The following is a 21,478-nucleotide window of genomic DNA, read 5'->3' on the forward strand; positions in this document are numbered from 1 at the left end:
TGAGAAAGATCTTAAAGAAATCAATGATCCATTTCAGCAGCTTCGTTGACTAAACTGCTTATTATACATTTTTTCTGCAATTTTTTATACATTTTTTCCCGACTTAAACTGTGCATTCCTTAAAAATTAATTACATAATTCTATAAATTTCTGTTTACAAATTAAAAAGTGAGAATAAAAAAATCATGATTATCAAGTATGATTCGTGATTTAAATGTTAAGGACATATATCAATCAAAAGATTTGCTGTCCTTGACAAGAGATTGGCCAATAGAGACAAGAGATAAAATTTACGATGAAGAAATGAAATAATTTTACCGCGACTATCGTAAAGAATTATTCATTGTTCCACTAGATTTTAATGCATTATTGTCCATTTATTAACTGGTACATTAGGTTGCAATGCTAATTAAAATGCTGTCATGATATGCTTCCATCTATCCAATGTACAAGATCCTCTTAATTTGAAAAATCACCTCAATGTTTATAAAAGAGCAAAGACTGTTGTCCGTGAGCTCTCAGTAGTAAGAAACATAAAAATACCGGGTTTTTTTTTGGGGGGGGGGGTAATGATTTTTATAAGAGTCTCAATGAAACACTTGGATCTTCATTTGATTTATAACATGGGTAAGATACGTTTCCATTTTCAAAACGAACAACAATAACAACAAACAAACAATATGTGTTATGCAATTGTATTACCAATATTAAAAGGATATCAAACAATCGAAGAAGAATTTTAAAGAATATGCCAAACACAAAACTATTGTAAAACCCCTTTAATTCTGTTTCTCATTTTTCTTAAATACACAAAATTTCATGGAGATGTGATAGCATCACTTAAGGACAACTTTTATCTTCAATTGAAAAAGTAAATGATGAACTGTGGATTACTTTCATTTATCTTTCAAATTAAGAATTAAAAGGAAAAAAAATCTTTGGAAAAATTCTATGTATTTGATGGTAAAAGAAATCTTATCAAAGATTTGGCTGTAAATTTCTAAACATTTGAATTTCTGCCTTGTAACTCTTTAAATTATGATTCAAAAGTCCCAAACTGAAAGAACTCATCTCGCTTCAGTACAAATTAATCAGAACATTCTTGCCGTTGAATGAAGATCTTGGTTCCTGTGATGAGGCACTTATTATCGAGCATACCTTGATGATATGTGCCTCACCATGTGTTCCATTGTATTCTACCGTGATGATGCACGCTTCTTCCTGTTACGAGTGGATTAGATTTAAAAATAGACGAGGTGCGCTTGACTTGATACAGATTGACCATTTGAAAATCATTTCATAATTTTATTCGTAAATCTGGTCATACTTTATTCAATATAGATTTTTGGACTAAATAGTATGAATTATTATGCATAATCAGCAGGAGTGTCCTCCCTTCGGCCTCCGAGTATATTAGCAAAATATGATTTTTTTTTTTTCATATTTTGCTTTATAGTGTATTGGAGAAAACTGAATATGAATTGTAGGCTTCTATCTTTCCACCTAATGAGTTAAAAAATTCATTAAGTTTTTCACTGTTTGAGACAAAATATGAAATTTTATTTGTCTATCATATATTTTGGTTGAGGCATATGCAAATATAGATATCAAACAAATGGCTTTCACCGATTTAGTCTAAAATTTTTGATAAATGTACAATTAAAATGATAAATTTGCATGGAATAAAAACGAAATTCGTCCAAAATTTTCATAGAAATTTGGTGAAAAGGCTATTCATGTTTTTAGCTCTCTATGTTTTCGAACATCGTTTTCACTGACCTTTCAACAGAAAGATAGAATGGAAACAAAGAGACTCATTAAAATTTACAGGTTGGATATTTTTCCGATTAAATTATTAAAAATCAATAATAAAAAATAATTTGAAAATACATCGCAATGTTACTTTAGAAAAAACCCAATTTTATGTGTAAAAAAACACGAAAGATGGGTTGAAAAATACTGACCTCTAAAGGAAAAAAAAAATGCCATAGATGTTATTGATAAACAATCCCTTTTCACGTTGTTTTACCATTGTTCTCATGCATAACATCATTGAGGTGAAAGCGAGATTCCTCTACAAGAGATCCATTGAATCAGCGAGACCGAACAGAGGGCCATTGATTCAATCTGAGGGAGAGGAAAAAATTCTGCTACCAGCGGCGCGTAAATGGGCCTCAGTGTCTCCAAGATGAATCACGCTTTCAAGACATCAAGTCGGGAGAACACAAGGACTGTGTGTTTGCCTTTTTTATCTATTTACAATCTACGATGGGATATTCTTAGGGACGATAGTATGCAGGTGACTCTATTTAAAGTTACTAGTTCACTGGGATAAGAATGCGAAACATGAAAATGATTCGTTCCAAGGACTCGGCTCAAGGAAGGCCGGCCACTGACCTCCTTGGAGCTGGTTAAAATTTATGAGCTTACCTTGAAGAATTAAAAGTTTCCTTTCTTGTGTGTGAGGGTGGAGAAAATATTGAAAATATGAACGCTCAAGCTTTAAGCCCTCATTTCCGCTTTCTGCAAAAGTGATTGCTTAATTTTTTTAACATGATACATTTGGATAAAAGAAGTCTCCAGAATACCAAGTACCATACACCTTTAAAAGCGGTAAACGTTTAAATCAGTAAACTTGGAAGTGTTCATTCCAAAAGACAACTTTTAATTAATTGTTTTTTATATAAAATTTATAAATAAAATATTTATATATAGGATTTTTTAGATTTGATTTTTATTTCTATAATTTAATTTGAAATCGAACGAAAGCCATTAATATCATTCTGATATTTCCACTTGACAGAAAGAGTAATAAATAATTTCTAGTCGTTTCTGAATATAAAATCTTGACAGTTATGAGATGATGACTGTCACAGATAAATTTTTTAAATTCTAAAAGTAAGAACCAAAATTAAATTTTAATTACATATAATGTGATATTCCAAAAGTGACTATGGAAATAATAATTAGAAGAAAACCCCTTTTGCAGTGAAATAATAAGAGCACGAAGGTTTTAATTTAATCTTGTCCCTTTTTAAGTATATATGAATTTAGATAACAAATACTGTTGAATTAAACTGATAATATGAAGGATGTATCTTTTTCATTGATTACACTTCCAGATAGTTTAAATTTTTTGCATACTGAACAAAGATGTCTTTTTCATATGATTAAGACGTATGAGAATAAAGGTGAAGAAAACACTGTGAGAAGAAAATGTTTTAAATTTTAAATGAACACTGAAACATTATAAGCAGGAACATTGTGAACATTTCATTTTCGAACGGGAGAGGAGAGGGTGAAATAGTGAAATTGCTTTTATGATGCCAGTTCATGTATTGCCTTCGTCCTCTGATCTTAGTTCAGAATTACGAGAACTATCCCAAAATATCTCTTGTATTGCTTTAAAACGGGCTGTAAATATATCTAAACCATATCAAATGACTTCAATTTCTCGTACTGCTCGAATACGTTTTTGACATTTGCTTTCATCTTACTGGTATTGAAAAGAAATAAAAGTTATGTCATTTATAAGAACTGAATAAAAATCTATTCACTTCTCTCTTTCTCTCTTTTTCTTAAATTATGCCTAATAGTACATTTTATAAAATACTACAAAAAGTTATAGTTATTCCCAAAAATAACATAAATAATAGAGTAAATTTTTTTTCTTTAAATATCCGAATATTTTTTTTTTACTTGACTGCAAGTCCATTATTGTATTATGCAGTCAAGGAATTTAGATAATAAGGAAACAGTAGTGACGCGAAAAGAATTGAAAGTAGTATTCAGTAACACAAAAATAAAGAAAAATAGTGAATTACAATAACATACAAACAATGTTATCAGCTTATTTTCATATATAACAATAGATTTTATGAGGCTTTTCTTCAAAGTAAATTTTGATTTCTCGTATTTTTAAGGAATTTTAATTGAACTCATTTGTTTACAACATCGAGAATGCCAAACCTCAGTGCATTAAATTTATTTCACGAAATTTTGAAATGACCGATTGCATTAGTATGATACGAACTATTTTGAGAGTTGAAGGTGGAACATTTCGCAATTTGTATGTTACTTTTAAAATGTCCACAAAATACAAACATTTTTAATGAATTCATGATTATTTTTAATTCATTTTAGTGAGTTCATAAGTTCTTTTAATTCAATATATAAATTAAAAAATCATTTATAAAAAATTTAGAAATTCTACAACAATTTCACTGAATCAGTTGAATCATCATTCTTCTTTTCTGTGTATTATTAAAACTATTTTTAAGGATTAAAATAAGATCCAGAGTAAATTTGTTTGAATTATAGTAAATATTTTATCACTTTTTTGAAAATACATTTATGTATATCTTTTGTCTAAGAGCATTCAATGTATGCAGGTAAGAAAGTTTTTATGAGAGTATCGTTACAGATAACCTTTCCACAGAGTACTCAAAAATTTGCAACACTTACTTTCTCTAATACTGTACAGGCAAAAATAAATATTACAGATAGGAAAATTTAAAGTGAAGGAGAAAAAAGGTTTCTCAGAAATTGCAATTCCAATCAATTTGTGTCTTCGCCAATAGCTAATAATTTTTCCTGAAGTGAGAAAAATTTTAAAAATTATTCTCAATCCAGAAATGAATATACGTTTATATATTGAGGTACCTAAAATAAAATCGAATTATGAGTAATATTTTTCCATTATTTGAACAGAAAATTCGAGGACCAGAGGAGAAATCGAGCTACCAATATTTTGACTATAATTCCTGTTTTACCTTAGCCTGAACTCACATTCTAATATTTAAGTTTGATTTCAGTTATTTGTAGAATAATTCGAAAAGTCTTTTTCCTTCCAAAATAGCTTTGTTGATAAAATGATACACAAAAAGTAAATGTTTTTGTCAGTGTTTGTTTCAGTGTTAAAATAATTGTATACAGATGCAAGCTATTGGTGAACAACCAATTCATAGAGGCGGCTCTCAGTGAAAGTAAACAAAGGAGTATAGAAATTTAAAGAGCGCAATTATAGTTTTTCTTTTAAATCAACGGATATACACGTGAAAAAGCAAGTACAATTTAAGGCAGAGAACGATTTAACAGGTATCTTAACATCGCATTGTAGACCTAAATTTATGTTTTTTTTCGTATGTCATATTTATCGGAGTACTCGAAATAACCAAAATAAATTGAAACCAATTCCAGAATGAACAGAAACAATCAAATGTTGGATAAACATTTGATAAATTAAAATTTTTAAGAATCCATTCACCGTTTCAAAAATGCAAATTGTGAATAACAGCGTTAAATATTTTAATTTATCAAAAGTATACATTAGCAACACTTCTTCTTTCATGAAAGCGAAAGAAAGAAAAAAGCTAAGCCTAGCTTCAACTGCATCCTCAATTAATAAATATTAATCAAAATGTTTCTCGCATGTAGAATTACAATCAATAGGAACAAATCAACAATGAATCTACTTACCTTTATCCTTTAAAGTATATCCTTTTAAATACGGCGATATTTCTCTCTTTTTTGCTGTGTTAGATTATTTCCTCGTTTCCAGAAATTTTTGCATTCATTTCTACAGACGCTAGAATTTACATTAAAACCAAAGAGACTTTTGGGAGGGTGTTGAACAGTTTAGCCGTGTACTGAACTGAGTTCTGCTCGCTCTGCTTTCAGCATTCTGATTCACCGGTTGACAACAAAAGGCATCCCTTCCTTCCCACGCTTCCGATGATTCACATATTTTTAAATACACAACTCACTGAATTCTTTCATCTGGCGTATTTTTAGAGGTTTCTTCCATCTTGGTCTCTGAAAACCTCCCATAGCGTCAAAATGGGAGAATCTTAATTTCTCATTTCGGTGGAGTAGAATACGTTTCGAGAACAAAGTTCTGAGCTGCTGACATGCAATGACTGGAATTTTTTTCTTTTGATTTTGAAACAAAGATAGTCGTTTGTGATAGAAGACATTTTGGGCGCAATTATCTTGTAGTCAACAAAAGGATCCAGTGGCAGTCATGGCTGACAGATGATGTGAGTTTCGGAAAGATGGCCATTTCTTTTTGCATTGCTTTATCAATTCGCAATGCGTATGAAAGAACCAATCCATTCGCAATGTGTATTAAAGAAAGAGAGGGGAAATCTTAATTCTATTATAAGTTACAAACTCAGTAATCACCAAGTGATAAATGGAAAGTAAAATTGTTTTGCTTTCAGTACTTTGAATTTATATTGCTTTAATTGCAATGAAAGATCTATTTTTTGCGAAAGAATTGCTTTATTCGAATTCATACTTTTTGAGGTGTGAGGGGTTATATATAAATTCAGAAATAAATATATTTTAAATACCTTAATATTATAACTTTTTATATTAACTTAACCCAACCATTAGGTCGTTTGTTAAAACAAATTTTGGCGTAGTTCTGATTTCTTACTCTCTTTAGGGTACTGGTTATGAATCGGTTTGCTACGCCACCAATTACTTTTGTGTAATCTTCTTAGCGATAGTTTGTATCTTACTATAGGCAAGTAGCTTAAAAATTGTTTTGTTATTGATTTACTTTCTGTTATTTCTCGTTTGTTCTAGAATGTTCTTATAATTTTTGTATCTTTCTAAATCTGAAAGATTTGAGTCATTTCGTCCTGTGGATAATCCCTTGAAAAATCTCAACTGAGATTAGGGGGTGTTATCTTTGACTTGAGTTAACAAACTGCTTATCTACGCTCACTCATTTACGCGGCAATGTATATATATACAAAATTTTCTATAATTTCGATCCCTGCAACAGTTTTAACTGCGAATACCATTTAGATACAATAATTAGGGAAGATTTAATAAATTATTGATTTAATTGTTAGCGAAATAACAACAACAAGAAACCATAATATATATCTATACAAATATTATCTAATTAATAAATTTTTGTATTACTTAGTAAATTCTTTCTACCATCTAGCAGTTTTCGCAAATACAAATTTCATCTAATATATTAACTCTAACCTTCCGGCATTTCAGCATTACATCGAAACTGCCATTGGAAAACGATCATTTGATCGCTTGCGGTAGATTTAGTGTTAAAATAAATTCTTTGCCTATTAAAAAGAGTCAATATTAATTGACATGTAGAGTCACTTTCATAAAAACAATTTATTGACAAAAGAACACAAATTAAGCAGTACCTAATTTCTTTATCAATTTCCATTAACTAATTTAAATAATTATGTATTTATAATGAATGATGGCTAAGAATGGCGTGATATCCTCGAAACATTCTCGCATACTCTCCAATAAGTATTCATTATCCCCGCCCTTCGCATAAAATTGCGCACCCTGGGTAAAGTTGTGAACACCTTGTATGGCATTGTTTTACGAAATATAAATCTTTGGAGTGCATCTACAAAGAGGAATTGTTAACCATTTAACAACTATGAAAAACTGATTTTTTTATTAGTAAGTAAAAAACTTGGATATACATATCCAGTTGTGATGAAAGTTCCATGTTTTCCTTCGTTCTTTCCCGGCAATTGCGCGCAAAACGCAAGCGAATACGTTCTCCCGTTCTCTTTTCGAGGCAGACTCGTTCAAATGATCTCACTGAAACGGTTTGGTTTTAGAGATGAGGAAGTATACTTCTCTCCCTGCCATATTTTGAACTTGATCGTGAAAGGGATTTTCTTTGTTTTTGAGAAAAGGCAACAAGAGCCGTTGTCCTCTATTCATTATTCGCTTTATTACCTAAGAATATTCTGCAAATTCTGTTTCGGAAGGTACCAGCATCTACCTACCTTATGTCGAGTTTACACTCGGCCAGTAGACAGCGCATGCGTAGAAAGGATGAAAAATGCTGTTCGGTCCATTATAGCAATTTATAGCCAAGCATGGAATGACTGGATCTATCTTATGAAATTGAGGGAAATATAAAGACAGTCTTTTTCTATGCATGCGTTGTCTACTGGCCGAGTGTAAACCCGGCATTATTTCATTTGCACATTCATAGTATTATGAATATTACAACGTTACTTACCTTCTGAATTGTAAATTACTTATTGCCAAACAGCATTTACAATTTTATTTAATTTGCACATCGCTTCATTTATACAGAAGAAAGCTTATAATTTTAAGTCAAAGACCCTTGAATGCATTCAATTTGAATTTGATATTTCTTTTCGAGCGAATTAATTTACCACTGCCAAGTCTATTCAGCACGGCTGCCAAAGTATTTATTTCATTTGCGTTTTTAAAGAGAATATAGAATCGATGGGATAGTTTTAAAAGGCATATTCTAAAAAAAGCAAAAATTCAGATTTTTTTTTTTTTTTTTTTTTTTTTTTTTTTTGGCATATTGCACATCTACAGGGTCCGCTGTGATTCGAGGTAATACGCCAAATAATGCGATGCATTCCAAAATGAAAGCATGGAAGTGAATCATGTGGCATTCACGAAAAAGTTCTGCCATTTTTTCTAAATTATACGCAACATGTATTTTATGCTTGCTCTTTTATTTACAGTTTCTGAAATCATTTTAAAGTTTACTTTTAAAGGATTGTTCAAAGAGTCAGCATTGTTGGGTTAATATTTATGAACTATTAAATCTTCTCAAGAATTCAAGTAAGATACTTTTTCTAATTATTGTAATAAATGTCAATGTCAAATGTCAACAAATGTCTATATGAAGGTGATCCGATATTTTCATTATGGTGCCAGTTGCCTCGCAATAATTGCCAGAAGGCAATAAGAAATTATAACTCTCTGAATACAACAGAAATAAAAGAGTTAAATGAATGAAAAACGAATTCTCTGAGTACAACGTTTCAAAACAAAAGAATGACCTAAAGAAGAAGAATGTCGGTTTTGTTGTTATATTTTTCCTTTGGGGTATTCGAAGGTTCATTTTATTGCATCATTCGGATGACATTAAAAATCTCTTACTCAGCAACGCAAAATTCCCGACATCCGTTGGCGCGACGCCCGGGCATCCCGACGACTCTGCCATCACCATCTATAATTGTTAACTCCACGTCATTTCGCAATGGCTTCTTTCTCAACTATTGTTTAATGTCGCATTTATAGAAGACATTAATGCGTTTTATTAAATATCTTTAAGAATTCTGATTCACAACCTTGTATATTCTTATCTGAATTGAATTATCATCTTGTATATCAATGTTTTGTAAAGTTGAATGGATTCAACTTTACATTGTTTGACATTTTACATTCAACAACATTGTTTTAAAGAACGATCGTCCGCTGGTAATATGAAATAAAATAAGTTACTTAAATCAAAATTAAAATCCTTTGCAGTTCATCTGAAATTTGCATGAATATTTTTACTGCTTTTTGAAAATTCTATAATAAAATCTCAAAACCCTTGTTTTATATGTGAGGTTTTTTCTCTATTTTATCACATGTGATTCCAAAAGAAATCGGTATATATGGCAGTTGCCTTTAAAATTGTAAAAAAAAATAAATAAACTTAAGGGTTTTTACTTAATTAAAAAAAATTATGAGATATATAAAGTTTGCTAAACATTCTGTAATGCATAGTATAAAAATGTAATAAAGTTTCCTGTAATATTAACCCTTTATTTACTCCTGGTATTTAAAAGTACAATTTAAATTCGGCATATATCGTCGTAACATGACTATTTTTTTCTGAGATCATTCAAAAGAACACGGAGAATGTAACCCAGATAGCAAGTAGTTAATATAAGCTAAAAGTAGAAATTAAAAATATTTAATTATAAATTTAATTAATTAAGATATTTCGATTAATTAAATTTTTTTTCTTGGAATCCCTGGAATTATTCTGGAAGGAAACTTAATACTGGTAATAAAATAAAAAATAAAAATGAAGTCAAAATACTAATGGTAAAATAATTCGGTAAATAAAGGGCTAAACAAATAAGTCATCTCGGAGAATTTATGGAATCTGTTTTGAGTCGGTAATGGAATGGAGTTGCAGGAGATGCGATGTCATAGCCCAGTGGACAGGCTCCTCTAATCCAGTTTCAGCTTGCTACTTTCTCAAAACCCTTCGGAATTCTGCTAAAATATTGACAAACATATTTGAAATTAACTCTTACGTATTGGAATTTTAGTATTGTTCAAATTTCTGTTCTTCGGATACGAAGATACTTTAAGGATTATTTTGATCCCATGCTTGCAACATAATAAAGAAAAAAAACTCTTAAAGCTTATATTCTGCCTATTACTCTTAATATAATTATGAAAATATTTTGCAAAAAAATTCTCTTAATCTTTTTTATCTGAATAACTTAAGGGATAATCATTCATTTACTGCAGTTATCGAAGAATTTAAAACCAGTCTGCCCAAGACTTTCTCGCTTACTTTCGAATAAAGGTGAATTTGTTTCAAGCGATTAAAACCAAAATTTGACACAAAAAATATAACTGTAGTCACAAAATCACTTTGCCAAATTTAATATATTTGCCATTTCGTCTATGTGTCACCGTATTTTCGCTTCTGAAAGAATAGGCTTATAGACTCCAAGTTGGATTTGATTCAAAATTTGATAAGTGTCAACAATACGTGGAGATTCATCAAAATCCCGATTTCGAATTTTTTAACGATTACAATACTTACGTATACAAAAAAAAGCAAAAATGCGTTTGGAGCGATAATATCAGTGCTGGTGCAACACTGCATGTGCCTCAACTGAGGAAGCAGGAGAGGCCTAAGCAAACTGATAAGTATTTCCCAAGGCAGCTGGGCTAAGGCAGAGATAGTAATTCTACATACGTAGGAAAAAGACGCATGCTGGCTTATAGTTTCCAGTGTCAGTGAAGATTAATTTTAACATGATGACATGGCATATTATCTGTCCATTTCAATAAAGGTGACGTCAAAACGCACTACAGTGCAGACCAAAACCTACCAACCTCACAATCCAGCAGTTATTTATCATAAGCAAAATCTACTTAATAAGAGAGAGATTTTTAATATGATTTTCATTTAAAAATGAGTCACTGTGTTTCCTCAATTACTTCTGAGTGTATTCATGCACAAAAACTATTTTAACACCATTTTAAAATGTAAAAAATATAGTTTTACAATGATATAATTTTTTTACTAATTTTAATGAATTTTTAAAATACCTTATTCTTATTTTAGTAACTTGATTTATAATCAGGAGTGTTTAGTCGATAAAAGTTATGGTTGCTATATAATTGAGAGCACATTTTAAAAATGAAAGGAAGGCGAACCTAATATAAAACAAAATGCTACGAAGCTACAAGCCAGAGGTCCGAATCTCCGTTACCTTTTAAAGCTAGATTTATAAAAAAAAAATTAAATATTAACAGAAAAATCTTAATAAATTAAGTAATAACAACAAAAATAATAACTTTTAAAATAAGAATCTTATTAACAATCGCCTGCGTATTAAATTCTGAAAACATGTATATCTAGTTATAGTTCTGGCATAATTCTAAATCCGCGAGCGAAGTCCTGCTGCTTAATGCCAGGTGTTTGAAATATTGTACTTCTGGAAGACAGAGGTTCGTTCACGCTGAAACCTTTGATTTGTCTGCACACGTCGCATTTTTGGCACTGCAGGTGAGTGACAGAATTAAAAAGACATCTTATGCAGAATGTTGATTTGATTTATGCTTTTTGATGTGGTTGATAGCACGTCCGCAGAAACGGTTCTTTGTAAATAACACTTCACGGATTCTCATCACGAACACATTAACACATTCGTAAGAGAGACAGAAAGAATATTTACAGATGTTAGTTATGTTTGATAAATGCTCTTCAGAATATGATGACTAATAAAACGACCACACTGCAAATTACGATACGTATATTTCATGTTTTAATCCAATAAATGCCAAGAAGAAAATCGACTGGTTTGAGCTTTGCTGGTTGATATTTCAGGATTCACGATTATTGCATTTAGAATGCAGCAGTATTATAACATTCAACAAATTGTCTCTGTAGTTACTATAGCGAAAAAAAACAAAAAAAAAAAAACAGTACAACATAAAAAGAGTTACTTAATTTTATGCAAAATAATTTCCTCGGCCCTTTTATTTATAATACATTAACCCTCTCACTGCGCCATTTTTTAAAATCAGTATTTAGATGCGACGTTTGTAAATAAGCTCAAATATTTTTAAAATAAAACGAAATGATGGCAAAAATATGATATAATAAAAATCTGAAATCTTGAAAATAAACAAACTAAGTTGCAATCTTTTAGATGATTTGTTACCTGTAACAGTAAATGCTGTAAACTGCATCTCAACATTATTCCACATTATCTATGTTTTGCCTTTCATGGTTGAAAGTTTACTAATAATTTATTCTTAAACTGCAGTTCGAAAGCATCTTATTTAAATATAGAGTAAATTTTCAAAAAAGTATTCGATTTTTAACATTTTTTTAATTAAGTAAATAAAATTCAATCGAACGCACTTGTAACTTTCTGATGGTTTGCTGCTAAATATATTGAGTCATTAATGATTCAAAATATTTATAACACGAGCATTAAAAATAAGACAAAATTATTTTCCCAAATGAGATGATGCGATATATTACGATATTGTAATATATATAGAGATTGAAATCTGCATTTTTTACACTCTCTAGGTATTTTATTCCATGTTCTGCTTTCCCTGTATATTTGTTTTTCCTCATTATTTTGCTGATTGGCATATTAGAGTGAATCATTCGGTTTAGTTTAGTTTAGTTATATTAACGTCCCGTTTTTTTAAAGCAACACTAGGTCTATTTTGGGATGGACCTCGTCATTTTGAATAGTGGTCAGATGATGAGGATGACACCTGAGTTGGCACTCCCCCTTTCCAAACTCCCATATCCAAACTAGCGGGAGGACGGTGAATTATTCAGAGGTGGTGACATTAGGGGTAAAAACCGCTTTGACGAACAATTAAAAGATTTGTTTGGGAAAGGGATGTAAAAGTTACTTATCAAAGAATCTTTGATAAGTAACTTTTACTTATCAAAGAATGATAATTTAATTCCATCTTCAAATTATTATATAGTAAGCATTTGAAATAAATTATTGTTGTTTATGCTATTATTTTATTTATTAAACTTTTTTCACAATGCAGTTAAGTCAGCAGAATTTGAAACATCTGATTCAATTGTCATTTAATCAGTAAGTAATTTGTACTATTTTTGGTAGAATAACTGATAAGGTAACCAATGAATCAGGTGTCGCCTTTTTGTTAGAATAATTTGGTAGTGCTACGGTTTTTAATCGGTCGGCTAAAAAATCAATATGGAGAATATCGATGATGTTAAATCTACAGAATATTAGGCATAGGATTTAATTGTTTTAATTTAATTTTTTTAAATAACCGACACGATGACAAATAAATACTGGTTGATTGGCCAGGGAATCAACACAATGGATAAAAAAATTGTCTAGATTATTACTAACGTCGTTTGTTTTGATAGTAACTATCGATTGTTTTGATTATGTCAGCGAGACTATCAATTAAAGAGTATAATTATCATACAAAACTGGGGTATTAGAATAACACAGCGAAAACGTGGGTTCTTTCTATTAGTTTTCCCTAAATATATTTTTGCTGAACCTATAAAAAACGGAAGGAAAAAATATTATTTTTTCATACGAAGCAAACTTATGAAAAAAAAAGCGTTTTTCTAAGCATTTCGAGTATAAAAGAGATTTCATGAATTTTGCAGCATATGATTATTTCTTTTGTTGACTAGAACTCTTATTTTTAAATGAACTTATAGTTGTTTTAAGTTAAGGAATTAAAAAATATATATCGTCAGTTAAAAAAAATATTTACCTTCATCAGGTTACCAGACGAAATATGCGCATAAATATTTTAAATTAAGAGAATTTGGTATTAATACGCAAATTTTTATTAAGTAGCAATTGTGCTTTAGATAAATACTTATTTATTTTACCAAAAATGTTCGAGTAATAACCATAATTATGTTGTTATACTTTGGTAAATAGTCGAAATTCGAAATTTTCTTTAACAATTAATTTGTCTTCATTTCATATAGCGCCCATTTAATTAACGTAAATTTTATTTATTTTGCTTAAAATATCGTTCAACAGACAAGTTAATAATTGTTTGCCTATCATTTTGTTTCGTCATAAGGTTTGAATAATAATGTACAATTTGTGTACATTATCAATTTATTACATTTGAGATTATGCTATCTATAATATATTTAAAATAATAAAGAATGCCAATGTCCTAGCAATTTAGCCCCAACTACTGATTCAATCGCTTCCATTTTTGTTTTATGCGAAATCTTATGTCCACTAGATGTATCATCACAGCGGTCACTTGACCTTATCTATTCGCTATTTTCGAGAGAAAATGAAGAAAGTATTATGTTATGGTACATTGTATTTAGAGAAAATCCTCGACAGAGCTCCCAGTCCCAACCATTGTACTGATGTAAAGGAGTTTTGTTTCAAATGAATGTTTGTGACCTCTCGATACATTATCAATGATCGCCTACCTTCTTCCTCTACATTTCGAGAGATATCGCAAAATAAAAGTTTGACACAGCTTTCAGTTTCAACAACTCTGCTGATTTTCAGTGTCAAGACGCCATTTTGAAGTATTTCTAACCATCCGAATGTTTTATCATTATCGTGAGGCTTTTCCTCCTATTATTGTAACCGTAGTTTTATTGTACCTTTGTTGTAATAAAATGTAGTTCGTCGAAGTTGTTTGACATGACTAAATTAATCTCATCAATCCCGCCCGAATTCATTAATGGTTATGATATTGATATCTCGGGCCAACCAGTCCCGATGATACGAAAGAAGCAAAAGGTCGCGTAATAATGACAGATCAGTTTGATAACTTAGTAGCGCTTTTAAAATTAATTGAGGACGAAAATGGATGAAATCTCTTCAGTTATTGAGGTTGGGACTTCTGCCTTTCATATCTGTCGGAAATGGAGGCTGAGTAGGGCGAATCATGCATCTAGGAACCATATGAAATAAAAATGTTAAAATCGGTGCATTCGATATTTTATTGAATGGTTGTGAGTGAGAGATTCTGTCAAGGTCTCCACAGAAAATGTATGGAGAAGAAGACTTTCTGAAATTTCTCTCGAAAATGGGCGGTGACCAATGAGGATGTATCTAGGTGTCGCTAAATTTCAAAAAAAAAAAAAAAAAAAAAAAAAAACAATTGCCAAAATTGATTCCAATGATTTATGGCTGGTGTATAGTGACTTATTAAAATTTTGTTAATTATGTTTAAAATATAGATTGTGGGAAAATAATTTGCCTTCAGAGGTGCCTAGAGTTTTTTTTTCAATTCCTACTATTAGTTTACACTCTCCCTATATATATATTTATATATCTTGTTCAAATTTTGAACCGTTAATAAAATACTTTTTATTCATCCACTCAAGTTCAAATACATTTTTAAACTTGTAGTGGATGACACTGGATGTTAATACAGTTTTTCAAATATTAATTCCTTAATTATTAAATTTAATTAATGTTTAATACTTTAAATCGAGTTTTAGCAGTTTGTAATGAAAATTGAAATCAACAGGCAGTACCTCAATCGGTAAAAGGCAAGGATTTCAGTATTTTTCACGTGAAGGTGAGGAATGCGAGTTCAATTCTTGCGAAAGTAGGAATTGACTTTAATTTTTTTATATTACTTGTTTATTTTTTATTTTCTATTATTAATCGTCGTTTTATAATGCGATTCTTATTACCCGGACTCCGAACAAATACTTATTGTACGATGCAAATACAATTGCAAATAATTATTTTTATAATTAGGTTAGATAAGAAATTCTTAGTTAATTTTATTTAAATATGAAATTTATTTTTATTTTGTTATTTTGAAGTTAGGTTAAAGGAATGTTGTTTGCTTCCTTTCGTAGGAAATGCCTTGTTTCCTCCCGTCGTCTGCTGCCGACTCTGATCTTATTCAGAAACGTTTCTGCTCTTCCAAAATTTAAATATAATTGCAATTTATTTCCCGTGTACAAAACTGTCTGATCTGGCTATAGCTAATTTTATTAACAAATATACTCTCATAAAAAAAACTACTTTTATTGGGCCAACAGTAACATAGTATGCTATTCCGCTTTAAGAGTAAATTAGGATGCCTACTCAGAAGTTAAAATTGAAAGAATTCGTCCGATTCTTCATCACTTGTTCGGATGCGGTTTCCCTATAAAAGCGAACCGTCGTTTGTACTTCAGCTGAATGAACGTTTAAAAATGATACTTTCCACGTGGTTTCTATATTTAGTACGAAATATTTTGGGAATCCAATGTGTATTTAGGCAGGAGCGCTAACGTTTTGGAAGTAGCAGGTGTAGTGAAAAGAAGGAGACACCTAACCTTGCTTTTGTAGTGAAAGAATTCCGATCTCGTTTTCAGATAAACAGACCTATTTGGCAGCGCTCCCTCAACAATATCATTGCGAAGAAAATAATACTAAACATGCCTTTTCCACTTAAGAAATTTTTTCATTACACGGCATAAATATGAGCTAAAAATTGAACTGATAAAAAAAAATTTTTTCTTTTGTTGCGTGAAGTCATTTGCAATTATTTAACTACTTTTCTAAAACTTGATAGACATATTAGGTTAGGAAAAAAGAAATCCATTATTTTTTCGGTAGATGGCTGTAGTGATCGATATCTCGTGAAGTATTGATCAAACAATTTCAGATTTATTCTTGTTGGAAAGTGACATTACACACTGAAAAAAATCTTTAGCTATTTTTTGTTTGGCTTGTTCAGTTCGGAATTACAGGGTATTAAAAATGGAAGTAAACAAAGAGAAAATTCGGTACATTTTACAGTTTTTCTTTGATAAAGGCAAAAATTCAATCCAGGTGGCTGAAACTGTGGATGGGATTTATGGTCCTGATACTGTAACAGCCAATTGCGTGCAAGTTTGGTTTCGTCCATTCTGTTGAGGTATTTTTGATGTTAAAGATATCGATAAAATAACAGAAATAATCGAAGTTGACTTGCATGTTACTGGGGTCGTAGCATCGCCCAGGATCGACCTAAAACAGTTTTAAACCATTTGCACAATGCTGGATTCAAAAAGAAGCTTGATGTTTGGGTTCCACACCAATTAACACACACATACACACACACAAAAAAAACCACGATGTATGATCAAATTTACATCTGCTAAGCCATGGCAAAGGGAAGGAAATCGGCCTATTTCTTAAACGGAGGTGACTGGGGATGAGAAATGGGACACATACGACAACATTGTGCGGAAACGATCGTGGTCAAAGCTCGGTAAATCAGCTCAAACAGTGGAAGGAAGGTTCTTCTGGGCATTTGGTAAGACTGCAAAGGAATAATTTATTATGAGTTGATTCCATATAGCCAAAAACTAAATTTCGATCTCTACTAAATTCAATCTCTACTACATTTAAAACTAGCGATTGACCAGAAACGTCAAGAATAGACCAACAGGAGATATATGTTTCATCGAGACAACATCAGGCCACACACGTGACTCTCTAGAAACTCCGTGATCTTGGTTGGGAAGTTTTGATACATCTACCATATAATCCGGATCTGGCACCAAGCGATTACCATGTTTTTATTGCCTTGCAAAACTTCCTTAGTGATAAGAAATTGGCATCAAGAGAAGATTGTGAAAATCGACTACTAGAGTTTTTCGCCAATAGGGACCGAGATTTCTATGAGAGAGGCATTATGAAGCTATCTTTAAAATGGCAACAAATTATGGAACAAAACGGTACATATTTGTCCAAAATTTGTAATACGATACATGTTAAATAATGTCTTGAAGTTCACGTTAAAATAATGGATTTCTTTTTCCCCAACCTGATATTTTAAATTGGTCGCAGACAAAGCCAAATCAGAGGGTTCCTCTTTTCCCCGTTTATTAAATTGGACGATGTTTAGTAGATAGTGGCAGAGTAGGAAAAAAAATACTGAATAAAAATTAATAATTAATTTTTTAAATAATCCATTTTCGAAATAAATGAATGTTTTTCCTTCCTAATTAGACACCTATAAGCATTCTGCATAATATTTCCAAAGAAGTGTTTCAAGATATTTCATCTAGGAGATAAAGAAAAAACCGACTAACGAAAAGAAATTTTCACGTCGTTAAGATCAAAAGGAAACAGATCTGATCCGTTTTCCCTTTTCGACGACAACTCAGTGTGGGTGGCTCATTGGAACAATAAACACTCAACCGGTTTCGGACTCCCACTGGGTTCAGAGAGTGAATGCTCTTTTCCTCGCCTGCCTGTTTTTAGGAGGTTTACAAGTAAAAGTCTGTGAGCAGACTTCAGACAAGGAAATGATACCGGAATCAGAACGAAAAACGCTTTTGTTTCTAGGGAAAGATAGCGGAGGTTTTATGAATAATTAATGACACATGAAACAATGTAAACTCTTCCTAAGTAAAAAGCAGACACCTTTTTTTCCTTTTATTATGTACCATTCTGCGAATAACCCGGGTTTTGCAAATTGTTACTCTGTTATGGATATCAATAAATTAATTATAGAAGTTTATGCGAATGAATTAGAATTGGAAAACAGTGGTTTTAATCTTTTACACTCATCATTAACAGCTTTCCTAAAACCTTGATTTTGAGAATACTCCAGATTTGAATTATAAATGACAGATGATTGATCATTTCCAAAGTGAAATGACCCCGATTAAAGATAGGGCTTCCATATCTGTTGCTTATTGAAAATACTTAAAGATATGTGAGTATAATCAGTTAGACTTGAAAAATCTATCAAATTTTCAAACGATGCCAGAGTATTGGAATAAACGGGTTCATACTCGAAATTTTCTAAGTGGTCTTTCTTAATCACAACAACTTAAGAGAAACGAACAATTATGAACATTCAGCTGAATAGGTGGCATTTGCATATAAGGCAAGGGAACCTAAACATCGCTTTCTTAAATCATTATTTTAATCAGAGAATTAATATAGTTACCATTTGATTAAAAACAACTGTAGTATATCATTTAGTTCTGCATCCAAAGACAAACTAAATTAAAATTCTAATACATAATTTTAAGATACACGCACATCATAATGAACATTACATAGCAGCTGCATTTTTCTTTTTAAAAAGTGTGCGTGGTATCTCCCACTGCATGTTCCTACTTTCTCGAAAATAAGTAGGAATGAAGCTCATTTTATGTTATAATTAAACTTTCTTAATTAAAAGTGAAAATAAAGATTGAACAAAATTAATTGTAATATAAAACAACACTCATTTTTTTGTTTAAGGAATATGGTAAACATATCTTTAAATACTTTTTAAAATTAGATTAAAATAAAAAAAAATGTGGAGAATTCTACACAAATATAAAAGTTTTCTTACTTTCTTGTTAAGAAGAATTTCAATACATTCCTTGATAAATTGAGCTTTGAGAATCATTATTTTCTTCACTATAATTGCTGTTGTTGTCATTCAGTTGCATATACGACTTCCTCTTCTACTAGATTAGATAGACTTTTTCTTTAATAGATTTTTTCGCATGGTGTTTTTCCAAACGTTGACATCTGTACTGATGATAAAGGTTTTCAATTTCTTCTCATGGAGTCTTATGAGAGCGGTTTCGAAAGGATAACTACCGACAAAACTGAAGATGGAGTTCGAACATTTGCTAAGGAAGGAAACGTGCGGGAAGATATTGGAAGAATGGTCTTTTGGCAATATAAAAAGTGCTGGGTCATGATATTGAGAACAGTATTTGGCTCTTCAGAGTTGTTTGCTTTCCGCCGCTTCTTTTGAATTACAGATTCCTGATATTGGAAAGAGACGTGCGTCTATAAAAATGTTAGGGTTTAAACAGTTGCCTTCAAATCTTGCATAGCAAATTTTATTGTCCCGCTTTCTACAAGTAGATCTTCCCTGCAGTTTCACAAATTGTTACAGCCAGGGAAGGATGCATGACCATCCAATCTTCAGTTTATAGAGCATAGCACATTTTTTAAAAATCAATATGTATGTAGTGCAATAATCTAGGACAAGAGTTATAACCCCTTCTTTTGGAAAAATTATGAATGAAACAAAACTTATTCATCCGATCAGAATAGAAACTTTCAATGATGGAAATAACTTTAGTCTCAAACATAACGGCACCTGTCTCAGAATCATATCACAAATCAAGAAACAAAATGTTGCCTATCATACTCACTGTCACTACCTCAAATGATAAACAGTATTACTTGAACCCTATAAATTATGCTAAATGAGATGAAATGGGGTTATTCCTCGTGGAAGAAAATGAAAAATGAGGTTTATTTTCTCTTTAGATTTCTAATGGTGGATCTAAAAAGAATATCAAACAGAGACGCGTTGACATGAAAAAAATAAATAAATAAGGTCATTTTAAATTATGTAATTGGTGAAAAAGTATTACGCCACATGGGCAAAACTATTCTGAGATATAATTCGATATAGCAATTCTTTTAATTTCAGCATTTATAAGAAAAAGGTTCTAATTATGAGCTCTCGATGAACGTGACATTCGAAAGAAACAAATATAGTAAAAAAAAAAAAAAATGATAAATTTGTATGAATTTAATTTAGCATGAATCTCATTAATTATCTCATAATTATTCAATAATTTATGAGAAATTGGCCTATTGGGCAAATTTCTGAAGGAAAAAAAAAGTGAAACATCATGATAGAGTCATTTTTTTTAATGTTTATACTCGTATAATCATAGACTGATTACTCTGACAGGCCCGAAGGCACACGGAAAAACTGGAATGACCGAACCGCCGTGACAGCAACACTGGTGGGAGCTATAGTTGAGAGTCACGGTAAAACTCTTCCCTAAGGAAGTACGTCCCGTCATCGATGGGAGGTAGCCACCCCCACCCTTTCGGATACCCTCAAGGGTGGTCATTCTTATATAAAACATATCTTAAGAAATTTGGCAGTTAAAAGTTTTAAAGAATAATTCCAAAAACAATATTTAAATGAAAATTATGAGAAAAAATTATGCTCCAGAAAAAATATAACTACTTCCGCGTCGAATCTTGCTTAATTTCCACAAATTGACTTTTAAAACTGTCAGTGAAAAAAACAACAGAAGACAACGAAACTCAAACGAAAAATTTTGTCCGTCAAAAATGTAACTCAAAGAGGAAATATTGTTTGAATGATGCGTTTATTGAATAGAACAATTGCGAATTAAGCAAGCTGACTTCAGTTCTGAGAATTCCATGGTCGTGTAAACGTAGTTGCAAGAAAATTAATTGCTTAGTATATGATCTATTCTGTTTATACACCAGCACTGTGATGTATTATAAATAATTCGGTTAATCCTTTAATGCTATTAATTAAATAATAAAAAAATGACATTGTACTTACTAGGACAGAAATTTTGATGATGTCTGGAATTTTCACACAAAATCATCTATTTTGTCGTGGTTTCCTTTTTTACTTACATTTAAAAGAATGCGAGTTGAATTATTTT

At 31.1% G+C, this 21,478-nt stretch overlaps 1 protein-coding gene across 8 annotated transcripts in view; it reads right to left on the minus strand.

Moving 5' to 3' along the window:
* Positions 1 to 21,478, minus strand: part of LOC129962624 (LIM and calponin homology domains-containing protein 1-like) — a 156,071-nt gene that overhangs the window by 114,216 nt on the left and 20,377 nt on the right. Inside the window, exon 1 of one of the 8 annotated variants that reach the window (XM_056076464.1) lies at positions 5,479 to 5,744. The exons of the other annotated variants lie outside the window; for them this stretch is intronic. The gene's annotated coding sequence lies outside the window, so the exon portion shown is untranslated. Of the gene's footprint in view, positions 1 to 5,478; positions 5,745 to 21,478 lie in introns of those variants that run through there. 8 annotated transcript variants of the gene reach the window in all.

Source organism: Argiope bruennichi, chromosome 3, assembly GCF_947563725.1.
Source record: "Argiope bruennichi chromosome 3, qqArgBrue1.1, whole genome shotgun sequence".
NCBI lineage: Eukaryota > Metazoa > Arthropoda > Arachnida > Araneae > Araneidae > Argiope > Argiope bruennichi.